This window comes from Pinus tabuliformis, chromosome 8 (assembly GCF_031772625.1).
Source record: "Pinus tabuliformis cultivar Carrire ecotype Pingquan chromosome 8, CPIR1, whole genome shotgun sequence".
Lineage (NCBI taxonomy): Eukaryota > Viridiplantae > Streptophyta > Pinopsida > Pinales > Pinaceae > Pinus > Pinus tabuliformis.
Window position 1 is genome coordinate 317549955 of NC_142294.1, and position 13203 is coordinate 317563157.

Consider the following 13203-nt stretch of genomic DNA (forward strand, 5'->3'; position numbering starts at 1 on the left):
AAGCTAGCATCAAATTCAGGGGAAGTACAAGTGATTGAAAGTTTGGCTCCAGAATGAAAGGGAGAAGGGGCTGGTTTACAATCTTCCATGTGAAAGTGGCATAGAAGATCACAAGCATACTTGGATTGGGAAAGGGAAATACCTTCATTGCTTTGCAAGACTTGAAGACCAAGAAAATAATGCAAGTGTCCTAAGTCTATCATTTCAAACTTCTTTTTAAGGCCAGACTTCACATGGTTTATAAGGTTGGGATCACTACCACTAAGGATAAGATCATCAACATAAAGAACAAGAATGATAAGAGACTTACCCACTTTCTTGGTGTAGACAGTATTGTCAGAATGACACCTAGAAAAGCCAGTATCTAAAAGAAAGCTATCCATTTTAACATACCAACCTTGAGGGGCTTTCTTGAGACCATAAATGGATTTCTTAGGCCAACATACAAGCTTGGAGTGTGTTTGTATAAAGCGAGGAGGTTTTTCCATATAGATTTCTTCATGCAAGTCCCCATGCAAGAAGGTAGATTTAACATCCATCTGATGGACTTCCCATTTGAAGGAGGCAGCAAGGGAAATAACAAGGCGGATAGAGTTCATTTTCGAAACAGGGGAGAAGGTTTCAGTATAGTCAATGGCTTCAACTTATGTAAAACCCTTAGCAACAAGACGAGATTTATGTTTATAAACTTTTCCATCTGGTCCAAACTTGGTTCTGTAAACCCATTTGCATCTAACAAGTCTTCATCCCTTTGGAAGAGGAACAAGATCCCATGTATCATTTTCCAATAATGAGCAATATTCTTCATTCATAGTTGTGTACCAATCCAGATGGCCTAAAGCTTCTGCAAAGGTGTCAGGATCACAATTCGCTAAAGCTTGAGCCAGTAAATAAGAGGCTCTATTGAACTAAGAATGTGTATGTCGTTGATCTGTAGGATCAGCCGCAAGAGCACCTGCTGCATCCCGAGTAGCACGGGCCCATTTTGGATGCTGATGGGCTGAAGGAGGATCCTGAGAAGGTGGTGGAGGATTTTCATCCTTGTTGTCATCATCTGAAGAAGAAATGTTTTCAGAAGTAGAAGGGATAGAGAGAGGTGGCAGCTCTACCAAACTAGGCTCATAGGTCGATATGTTTTTAGCAAACTTTACATCTCTTCTAATGATAAAATTTTTGGACTTAGGTGGAAAAAGTCTATATCCTTTGACATCTTTAGAATATCCAAAAAAAATACATTTTTCACTCCTAAGTTCTAAGGCTTTATGTTTCTCATTGGGAATATGGGCCCATGCTTCACTTCCAAAAACACGAAAGTGACTTACATCTGGTTTAATTGAGCGCCATGCTTCTTTTGGAGTGATATTCTTTAAAACCTTAGTAGGAGTGCAATTTACTATGTAAATTTCACAGTTAATTGCTTCTGCCCAAAAATTAGGACTAAGTCCTTTAGATTGAAACCTATAATTAGCCATTTCCTTTAAGGTTTCATTCTTCCTTTCAGCTACACCATTTTGTTGTGGAGCATATGGAACAATATGTTGCATTTGAATTCCATGCTCAGTGCAAAAGTTGATGAATTTGTTGTTAACATATTCTCCTCCATTATCAGATCTCAGCTTAAGAATTTGATGTCCATATTGTTTTTCCAAGTGTGTCTGGAGAAACCATCAATGTAAGTTAGGAAATACTTGTAGCCAGAGAATGAAACAACTAGAAGTGGACCACATAAATCACTATGCACACGCTGTAAAGGGATTAAGGCATGCCAGGAGGCACGTTTTTCAAAACTATCTTGATGATGTTTTCTGTGTACGCATCTGGGACAAACACCATCTCTGCAAGTTACCATAGGAAGACTTGTCACGATATTTTCTTTACATAGATTTTAAAGGAAGCGATAGCTTAAGTGACAAAATCGCTCATGCCAAAGTTTGCTCAGTTCATCATTATGAGCAACAAATACCGAGGGAATATTTGATGACCTAAAGTTGTTAAACTTATACAACCTTGTATAATCATCAGCAATGCTAGTAGCTAAAATCTATTTAGGATCTCTTAGGTCCTTAATTACAACATCATGAGGTAAAAATTCAATGGTTTTACCTTCACCTGAATGAGTTATCTGATATACAAATAGAAGGTTGCAGGATAAGGTTGGAACACATAATACATCATTAAATTAATCATTGTCTCCATGAACAGTTCCAGTCCCAACAACACTAAGAGATCTATCATCACTAACATATATATTTTTTGTGTTACAATCATTTAGAAAAGAAAACATGGTGTTCTTTTTGGCCATGCAATAAGAAGCTCCAGAATCAATGAGCCACTCATGAGAGTGAGAAGAAGAAGACACATTTTGTGCATAACCAGACTAAGATGCTTGACAACCACATGCAGAAAGTGTTATTCCTGAAGATGAAATTGAAGTTGAAAAGTTTTCCAGATGGATGTTATGCTTCTTCATTGTTGCTTCCAAGGCTTCCATCTTCTTAACGCATTTGGATTCTAAGTGGCCATCTCGATTACAAAAGTGGAAATGTCTATCAGTCATCTTCCCTTTGTTTTTATTTTCCTTATCATTTTGTTGAAATGATTTTTAATTTTGAGACTGAAATTGCTTAGGACCCTTGTTTGGTTTAGAAGCATTCTTTTTAGGATACTACTTCTTAGGATTCTTTGAATTTTTTTGTTGCTGGGTGGCTAAGGCTTTCTTAGAATAGTTACCAAGATTAAGAAGACCAAGATGTAATAGTTTTTCTTGTTCGCTTATTAAGGAATCACAAAAGGCATCAAAAGAGGGGGACTTGTAGTCTTGTCCTTGAGAAATAAAGGCTTCTCTAGTAGAATGGATGGTGGAAACAAACACAAAGTAGGTTGGTCCGAATTTAGTAAGAATGGAATAGATAAGGGTACCATCTTCTTTCTAACCTTAACACCATCCAAGAGAAGTCTAAGGGTCTTGAACTTGGACAAAAAATCTTCAATGGAGAAAAAATTATTGGGGTCCCACGTAAGCAACTCATTTTCGAGTTGATGATCTCTAATTTCATTTTCAATTCCAAAAAATTTAGTGAGTTGTTTCATTGCTTCATTAGGGGTATCAAGTTATGTGATATGGAATCTAAGGTCTGGAAAAATAGACATTGCTATCATCCCATGTGCTTGATCTTTCCTATTTTCCCTTTGGCTACCTTATCTTCATCTTTAGGTTTAGTTTCTTGGCCTGAGGCCATTTTGTAAAGACCTTTACTTCTGAGTAAATCCATAATCTAGGACCACCATTGGAAGTAGTTGGTGCTGTCAAGCATAACTTGGCATGAACTTTCCATTTTAACAAAAACCGAAGTTGTATATTCTAAAACTAAATATTCCACTAGAAATATCTTGAAAAATTAGGTTGGTTAAAAAAAAAACGGCTCTGAAAATGGCTTCCAGATGAAGAAGTTATGGCTTTTTGAAGAAAAGTTGTTGAAGATGCCGACGAAGTGTGTGAATGTGTAGAAGTGAATGATAATGTTATATTTTAAAAAAAATCCCCCACTTTTCCAAACTTAATCTAATTAGCTCACTTAAAAAAAGATTTTATGTGACCCACTTTTATAAATAAGTGAAAGTCACTTTTACAATGGTACTCTATGAGCTACTCACTAAATTGTAACTTTAATAAAATATAAAGAGACTTTAGAATTATAAGTGACTCACTTTTTATAATGGGTGAAAACACTTTTACATAAAGTAACTTTAAAACATAAGTTAAATGTTGCTTTTGAAAGAGTAACTCAACAAAAAGAAAGGATTGAACCCAAGACCTCTATTATCATAAAGTAACTTTGGACCAAGTGAGCTAGTTTAAAAGGTTAGTGATTTTTGCAAGAACGTTTTTTTTTTTTTTAATTAGTCACCGAAGCTTTGGGGTGCGTGCTTACTTGAAAAATATATTTTTTCCTACAAAAAAAACCACAAAACCCAACATAGACATGCAAAAAAAACCAAACCTTATGGCTTGAAGTTAGCTTTTGCCGGAAACTAAATATTTTCCTCAATGTTTATGATTTTCCGAGCTCACACTAAGCCTTGGTAGAAAAGAGCATACGCATGAGAAAAATCCTTCCTTTTTGTTTCTGATTCGCCTAGATCGCACAGAATCATCGGGAAAATAACATACATAGAAATGGGAGGTATAGATCCGGTAATAAAAAAGTAGAGAGCTAAATAAACCGAAATAAACAGAGAGATAAATAACTAAAATTGCAAAAAAGACATTCTATACCTCTAGATCTTCGAAATGACGTAGCTAGGGCTATTGGAAACTTTTTTGCATGAAAAAAAAGGGGTTCCTCACTAGAACAGATGCTACTAACACAATAGAGCAGTCCTCTCGACCCGAAAGCAGTCAGAAACAAGAGATCTAGGAAATGACAATCGAATGTAGTTGTACTGGCTTCCGATTTGGAATGCCATTGGATGTGGTCCTCAAATAGCTTTGATACCATGTAGGAATTTACAGGGTAATTTCTTCAGATAGAACACCAAAGAACACCTCTCACAAACAAATCACAGATCAATACACCAAAATTCTTGACGTGGTTTAAACCCTCCAAGGGCGAAACAGTCCATGGCCTGAGCCAATGCAGCCACTTACCGAGGATAGAATGAATCATTGGATCACTTCATATCTAAAACATATCGTTAACATCAGATTGTAAGTTACAAAAGTACATAGTAAAGAAACACTCTTTACCTAACTCTATACTAGACTAAGTTATACTTAACTATTTCCTATGTGTTAGAATATCCTAACAGTCCAATGATACATTCATCTATATTTTCCCTTTTAAAACAAATGGCCAATAAGGAAATATATGAATGAAGACAATATGATAGGAATATTACAAACATAATGAAAATATCAATAAATTCTTCTGCCTTAATTTCTCTCACACAATAGGTGTATGAATGTGGGGATGTCGGCGAAATAAAGGTTCTCTTGCATATACCACTTTTTCACACAAATACTTTTGCACTTGCATCCTTTCTTTAAAAAGTAGTTACTATTCTATAGGTCTAACTTTAAACCTATGACCTTTGACCTTTCATAAGAAAACACATATTTTGAACCACTAAACTCACTCAAACACACTTCCTCTATATAAATGAAAAAGAAAACTATTTACCTAAATTTAGATTTCAGTTAAATACAAATATTTGAAATCATATGAATTTTTAGAAACATATTAAAATATCAAAAATTAAAAAGGGCAATACATTTGATGTGAAAAGGCATCCATTAAATTGCTTTTATTCTCTTCCTTCGCATAAAACAATCAATTTAATTCCATAATCTGACCATGTGGATGTATTTTATGTTTCTATAGTATGTGACTTAGTGTTTTTTTAAAGGAAAATGGTTTATTTCATGATGACCAAGAATCAAATGTGAGTGCCTTTCTTAGTGCTCTTAAATGTGAGAAAGAAATAATGTAACATCCCTATAAAAATATTTATAATTTAGCCACAAATTACTAGTGATGTATGTATATATATATATATATATATATATATATATATATTATATATATATATATATATATATATATATATATGAACATTCCTTCACAAAAGTAAACAAGTTTTTACTATGTAATCTTTGTGCCATATTTTGATTTACACCTAGATTTGAATAACGTTGCATGGAACTTTACTTATATATCATTTTTAATACACAATTTTTCCTCCTTCAATTACTAGTACCATTTCTCACAGTGCAAGGATGGTTTTATTGTTTTGTACTATCACTATATAATGTTTGATCATTATGAAATTCTATACACATAATAAGTGGGTTGATATTATTCTGGCAGTGGACCTTATATGTATGTGTGTGTATAACTCTGCACAAAGAAAACACATAGGAAACCATGCCTTGTTATTTGTTTGTGATGGTTTAATTACCTTGGAAGTTTCATTTTATACCCCCCACATGAGATCGCAGGTCCTGGACTCCTTTAGGGATTTCATGGCAATGCTTTGCCTCCATGGACCTCACAACCTTTGGCCCATGTGATGAATTACACTTGGACTTATGTTCCACCATTCAGTCAGTCCTTTGACATATGGTAATCATAATGCCATGGATTGATTAGGGTATAATCTACAGTGATTGTGACTCGATATTGGTTAGATTAATTACCTACTTGTGGATCCTCTATCATTTTGGCCTCATTTGTAATTTTAGTAGTTTGGAATAGAGATTTGCAACAATTAAGTTTGTAATATAGGATATCTGGTTCGATAATAAACATTTACACAATGAATTATTTACTAGTATTTCTTTGGAGATTGATGAGAGGGAAATGTAATTAAGACCAAGGTAGGGTTTAATAACCATGTTTGAAGTTGAACCTTACCCTTGCTCTTTTGTCCTCTTTTTACATATATACTCTTCTGTAACTATTTCTAGGATTTCATACATTTTTGTCACTATATTTATTTATTCCCTAACTTAATGACGTATAATCAAATGTGTAGGTCAAACCATGGCTTTCCATCAGGGTTTTGACTAGGATGACTACTTTCTCCTTAATTCTTAGTGATGGGACCCCATTATCACAATCTTCATAAGGTAACACTCTTCAAGAATCTAATTCTACTTTCAAGCCCTAACTTAATTTTTATTAAAAGGGATTTCCCTTTATTTTCATATTTATTTGAATATGACATGTTGTATTCTAATATAGGATCTTAATGCATAGGTTACTCTTTGCTTACCAAAAATAGAAATTCTAATTGTCATCAGGAATTTGTTTTCACATTTCCTTGTGATAATTCCTAAGACTTTCAAGAATTAAACTAAGGACTTCTTCTTATTCTTCATAGGTTAGTCTTGGAGACATTGAGGGTTTTGACCTGTCATTTCCTGGATTTAATTGCTCACAAATTTTGTTCATTGTCAACATGTTGACTGTTAGAGCCTAGATTTGTCTCAGGCTGAAAAGACAAGGTTCTAGGTCCACATCAAACCACGCTAAGCCTCGTAGCTAGCCCTACAATGATAGGAGAGGGCTCTCTCTGGGTCAATCTCAGCAAAAGGTAATCGATGAGGCTCGAGATGACTAAATTTGCAACTGATCTTAGGCTAGGTATTAAGTGCAGGGATTTGATTTGGTTTTTTGTGAGTTTTGTTGAGAAAATGTGTTAGGCCCCTATACTACTACTGTAACCCCTTATTGTTATTAGTACAACCCACTTATTATATTGATGTACCCATGTAGTGCCCATATTGTTACTAATGTGCCCCATAGAAGCCCACTATTGTTATTATTGTGCCCTTACATTATTATTGTTATGTCGGCTCTGATTATGTTATGACCCCTTAGACTCCTATATATAGAAAGGAGGTCTTTTCATTTGTATCATCCAAGAATTGTTCATTTATGTAATGTAAAGGAGGTTGCCCCCTCGAAGAGGCTGAATTCTAAGGCGTTGATCTATCTTTTCTATCTTTTCTTGAGCTGGTTTCATAACAAAATGAGAAAGGCAAATTTGGGCTCGAGGATGAGGCACAGTTTCTGCAGAGTTCTGATTGGGGAAAGGAAGGCAATCATTTTGATGCATTAAAGTGAGTGAGATGGATATATCTGACCGGTGAGGAGCTAAGGAGAGCAAGAGAATCTCAAGAATTCTCCTTAAACAGATGAAAACATGAAAATTTAAACAAATTCAAAGGTAGAGCATAGCAGTTATGGATCCTACCTTAATCACTCATTTGCTTAAATTCAGAAGAAGAAGCAGGAAAATGATACACATAACATTAATGAACTTACAATTACTCAGAGAAGCACACCATCAAAACATAAAGCCACATGGATCTCAAACAGTGCTACAAAACCGTGGTCTTTCCTTTGCCAAAAATGCAGAAGTGAATGTACAATAGAGTGCCAAACTTTTCCCAAGAGTCCAACCATGAAAATGACATAGAAATTACATAATATAGACAAGCCAAATCTCTTACCTTGCCTCTAGGGGTCGAACTCATCATTCTAGGAGTTGTTTGAACCAATTCTAAATAAGGAACTGAAAACTAGTAGTCAAACAACTTACCCCTATATGCTAGGAAACTGATTCATTCACTCACATTTCACCTTTTGGTGAATGAATCTTCTAGAACAAGTAAAAATGTGCCAATATTACATCATGGTTGTCAAATTACATCATGATAGATCAAAAATTACATCACAAAGCAAAACTAGTCAAACTGGCCGAATTTTTGAGCTGGAAGGTGAAAAATTGAGCAAAAATCCTCTGTGCGCTGCGCCAAAATCTGTATGCGTTATGCCACTTTGAGGCTAAGTTTGAGGCACTTCCTGAAGTCCAAATTGAGCCCAAGTGTGCTTGTTAGAAATCCCTACCTGTCTACTTTCCAATTGAAGTAGAATTTCTAAATTTGGATGTCATTTTCCCCTACAAAGCTTCAATCTTCCAAGACTGCTTTCTGTGTGTCAAAATAGGGGCAGAGAGGTCATTTTTTGAGTGTTTTTCATCTCTTGGGCACTCAAAACTTGCCCAAACTTCTTGGCCATGAACCAGAAGTCACAATTTTTCATGCCAAATCCAAAAATACAAACGTTTTTTAGTTTGGAGCTCTCTATAAAAAGCGCGCGCCACGTGGTGCGGTGCATAAGGAGGCAAAACCTTGTTTTTTAGTGCAAAAAATTTCAAAATGTCAAAAATGCTCCAAATTTCTTGAAATTTGGGTTGTAGGTCCCCCATCAGGTGCCATGCTCAGTGAAAGAAGCTTTGGTCAATATCTGAACATGATCAAGCTCCCTTTTGCCTCTTTTGCCTCTTTAATGCCTTCCTCAATTTTTCCTTCAAATTCCTTATTCGTGCCTTGGAACTCATATTTCGTGCCATGTAATGATGGGCCACGCAATCGCAATCGCAATCCTTTGATTTCGAGCTCCAGATAATTGGGTACCATGCTCTCCGAATTGGGTATCAAATCCCCGAAAAGATCAACCATGACTGAGGCATATTACTAATAAATTTTGCCACATTAGCAAGCTCTCCAACAACCTATATTTCCTCTGTGTTGCCCCATCTTTACCATATGCAATATTCTCCTTAATAGTGGTTGTAGAGAGAGCAGGTTCCTGGCTTACAAGTCTAATATTTTGCCTTATCCATTAAATTGATTGATATTGACACTATCTATAAGCACTTCACCAGCTTGTGGATCATAGAATCTATCTATAAGACTTATAATTGTGGACTTCCCACTTCCACTCTCTCCAACTATAGTTGTAGTGGTACCTCTATAGCTGCAATGGTACCTAGGGCTATTTCCAGTGAGAACCCTGAAAATATGTGAACATCAGGCCACGCTGGGTAACCTAAATGTACATATTTAAGCTCAATATCACCCTGAATATCCTCGAGTACAAATCCATTTGTATCATATACATCAATCTCTAGCTTTCTATAAATTTTCTCAAACATTTTGTAAGCTACAGCTTGTCCAGCTCCAAAGGCATTTAACCATGGTGATGCCTCCATTCAGAACTACAATGATGACATAATCACACTCGGCTCCAGAATATCCTTCATGAATGATTAACCGTTATCCATACCAAAGAGTCAATGCAAAGGTGGAGAGCAATATAAAATGTAAGGACCCAACTCCCAAACTAGCTGCCAACCATTGATGAGCAATAGCCTTGTAAGCAATCACAAGGGAATTTTGATAGTCAATCACAACATTCTTCTCCCCAATAAAAGTAGAAACCATGCTAAATGAACCAACTACTCCACAACATTGTCGGCTTCTACATATGCTTGCTAGCCTCAGCTTGACATCTTTGATATTATCATAGCCATAGCACTTGTTACGACATGCTTGATGATCCCCCTTTGTGCTTTAGTTCAGCTCCTCCATGCTTGAATTATACTTGTGGAATGAAGAATTTGCAATTTTGAAGAAGATTTGAAAGAAGTTTAGGATTTTTAGCCCAATGTGCCGCGCCTTCCTAGTGCGCCGCGCCAGCGTAAATTTACAGTGAAAAATTTCTCCCCGTGCGTCGCGCCTTCCCAGTGCACCACGCCTTTTTCCAGGCAACTTTTGGAGGCCTTACCAGTGGCCAAATTGGGTGCAAGATAGCTCGCTGGAAAGGTATTTTAGTCTAATTTCCAACCCAACTATAATTTTTCAATTTTGAGTTCATTTTCCCTATCTCAAATCAAATCTTCCAAGACTGGTCAAAATGTGCCAAATGAGGCTACCTCAAGGCAGAGTGCTGTTGCAGTCAACTTTTGAATGCCTTCCTCAACTCCAAATTGAGCTCATGATATCTCATTGGAAAGATACTTGTGTTTAGTTATCATTTGACTCATCAAGAAAGCCATTTTTCCGACCAAGGTAGGAGAAAACTTGATTTTCCCAAGGTCACTTCATAGGTGCATCAATTCTCTTGAGGAAATTGTATTTTTGAAATTTCTCTAAAACCATGACACCTGTGTTAAAAGTTAAGGAGGTTTTTATTTCTTGGCCTATTTTTGACAAAAATTTCTCTCAGTTTTCCCAAATTCATCTTTTATTGCTCAGAAACATCCTTTGAGTGAAACTTACCCCAATGTGTGGAACAAGGGATTTGTCGAAATGAAGCGAAATGAAGGGGATAGGGAGCTTCTAAATTATTGAGGAAATTTTGGGAAGTAGGGAGGGATGTTAGGAAGTAGGGGAAAGTATAATCTCAGAAATTGAGTGAGGGGAAGGGGTCCAAACGGGAAAAACACAGGCCTAGCCTAGAAAATTGTCAAGTTATAGCAAGAAACTAGGGTTTGTGCGAAAATTAGGAATTTGGGGAATCTCAGTGATGGGAAGTGTTAAATAAGGTGCATTAAGGATAGGGGAAGGTGGATGAAAATCAGGATACAAGTTTTGCTGATGATTTGACTGTCCAAGAGAAATTGGCTTCAAAACCCTAGGAGAGGGAAATGAACCTTACCTAGGCGCAACTGAAGCATGAACAAGGTGTAAAATGACCCAGTAGAACTTAACATGATGATGAAAACCCTCTGAATGGTGGTAGAATCAGCTGAATAGTGACATATACTGACATTTGGACAACTTTGAAAGGAGTAAAATCAAACCCTAGACCTAATGCCTGGTGACCAAATTTTGCTTGAAGGCTCACTGAAATGACAAAATTTGACCTTGACCCCTTAAAATCATTTTGTAAGAGCATGTTTGATCACTGGAGGAAGGCTGCAAAGACTAACACTAAGATTGGCTCCAATGGGGATGGTAGCTCCTTGGAGGTGCCAAGAATGGCAGATCTTTAGGAGAGCAGACAGTGCCTTCATCCACTGGGCAATGGAGTCAAAAACTCAAGCTGAAATGCATGACTGAAAACTGATGACTTGACGACACAAATTGACTCTCACTCTGTTAGAAAATTATATATTACGGAGCAATGGAACACATAAAATATTGCAGAAATATAAACACAGAAAACGCACAAAAAAAGAGATACACAGATATACGTGGTTCACCCAGTTTGGGCTACGTCCACCCCGAACAGCCAGTCCTTTCTTTCTATTATCCAGCAAAATGAAGAGACACAACCTACAGCAAATCCGTTGTAATATCCTCTGTTTTCTCTCACAGTCTCACCTCTCTGTTTCTCACTCACAGAATACACATCTATCACATAGCCTCAAATACAATACCCTCATACAAAGAGAGGGTTGCCTTCTAGGGCAAAAAACCCTAAACTAAACATAAGTTCTACCGTCAGATCATCCGCCTAATGAACGGCCCAGATTGACTAGAAATTACTATACTTTTACAAGGCAATTTTACAGCTGTTTTTAGCTTCGGGGCACTGCCCCCGAAACCCCCCCTGGACCCCCCTTGCAGCAGCCACCGCCCCCCTGGACCCCCCCTGCAGCGAATATTTTACGGGCGGTGTTGCCACCCCCATTTCGAACTGGGGTCCTATGTGGCGATACCTTTGAATATAGAAGATAATCAGGCTCCACACCCAACACACTCAACTAAAAACAGACTCAATACGTAACACAACCAACAAACTGGAAATCATGCTCAAAATGAAGCTTATTCAATACAACCTACTTTAACTATTCTATTTCACTGCCATATCAAGTGAAATGAAACAGCCAATGCAACCATGTGAGCATCATGGCTGATATTTGATTGCTTCCCAAATGCTTTCTGATGCATAGGAAAAGGGAAAAATCGAAAGGCAACTCCCATGGAAACTTGGAATCAAGTTGATTGGTGATAAACTTGCAGAATATGAATTGGCTGGATGACTTCAAGAATACTGCAAAAGGATCTTCATAAGCATAGCTATTGATTTCCATTAACACATTACTGCTTTGGTCCAAGTAACCATCATAGCTGAATTTTAAGATTTTCCTCACATCTGCACTGTCTTTCTTTGGTGATTGCAACAAGCTGCCAAAAGGATCCTGAATTTCATGAATAACCAAGCTCTGTTGCTGATTCCAAATAGAACAAAAGTCTCCTTTATCCATCTCCTCATATGACTGCAAACTTTGATCTGAGCTTTGTAATGAAAAATCTGTTAAACAAGACAATGAAGGTGACCTTTGAATCAGATTATTATCAACATTCTCTTCTGTCACATGGTTAGCTAATGGAGAAGAAATTTTACAGCAAACATCATCCAACACATGAGCAATAGGATCATCAAAAACTTGAGAAGACTGTTGTGATGTATCCATTAAAACTGTATGACATCCTACTGGCTGTTCATCTTTTTCTTTAGAGATATTATGAAGATTCTGCCTTATAAACTGAAATGCTTCGAAACAAAAGGGTATAGAATCCTCTTGCATCATCAGAGCATGAATTTCGGCTGCCACACCATCATCTGTAATCTGACCTTCATATTGAACATGAAAACTGAGAGATTGTTGATTTTCTACAGGCTACCCATTTGAAAATTTATTGTACATTTTACCCTTCAAAAACTGAAATGATTCAAAACAGAAAGGTAGGGAGTCATCCTCTATTATTTGATCATATGTACGAGCTTCCATGTCCTCATCTGCAACTTGACAATCAATGGCATTCGGGGACTGCAAATCTGAATATGAAATGTCTTGAACAAGGTTTTCATTGCTCTCAAGATGGTCTGAATCAAAACTTAT